Below are 451 nucleotides of genomic sequence, written 5' to 3'. Positions count from 1 at the left end.
AACCGTGCCAGGTGGGATAACCATGCCAGGGGGGGTAGTTAGACCAGGGTTAATTATACTGGGGGTTAATTGTGGTGGGGTTAACCGTGCCAGGTGGGATAACCATGCCAGGGGGGGTAGTTAGACCAGGGTTAATTATACTGGGGGTTAATTGTGGTGGGGTTAATTGTGCCAGGTGGATTAACCATTCCAAGAGTTAACCGTGCCAGGGGGGGTGACAATGCCAGGGGGGTTAATTATGCCAGGGTTAATTGTGCTGGGGTTAACCGTGCCAGGGTTAACCATGGTAGGTGGGATAACCACACTGGGTAGGGTGTTAACCACGCTGGCTTTACCACGCCAGGGAGGGGTGCCCATCCCGGGTGCCCATCCCAGGTGCCCATCCCGGGTGCCCATCCCGGGTGCCCATCCCGAGGTGCCCATCTCAGGTGCCCATCTCAGGTGCCCATCC

Source organism: Geospiza fortis, unplaced genomic scaffold (genome assembly GCF_000277835.1).
Source record: "Geospiza fortis unplaced genomic scaffold, GeoFor_1.0 scaffold806, whole genome shotgun sequence".
Classification (NCBI taxonomy): domain Eukaryota; kingdom Metazoa; phylum Chordata; class Aves; order Passeriformes; family Thraupidae; genus Geospiza; species Geospiza fortis.
The sequence above is the reverse complement of the archived record's forward strand: the minus strand, read 5'-3'. Positions refer to the sequence as shown.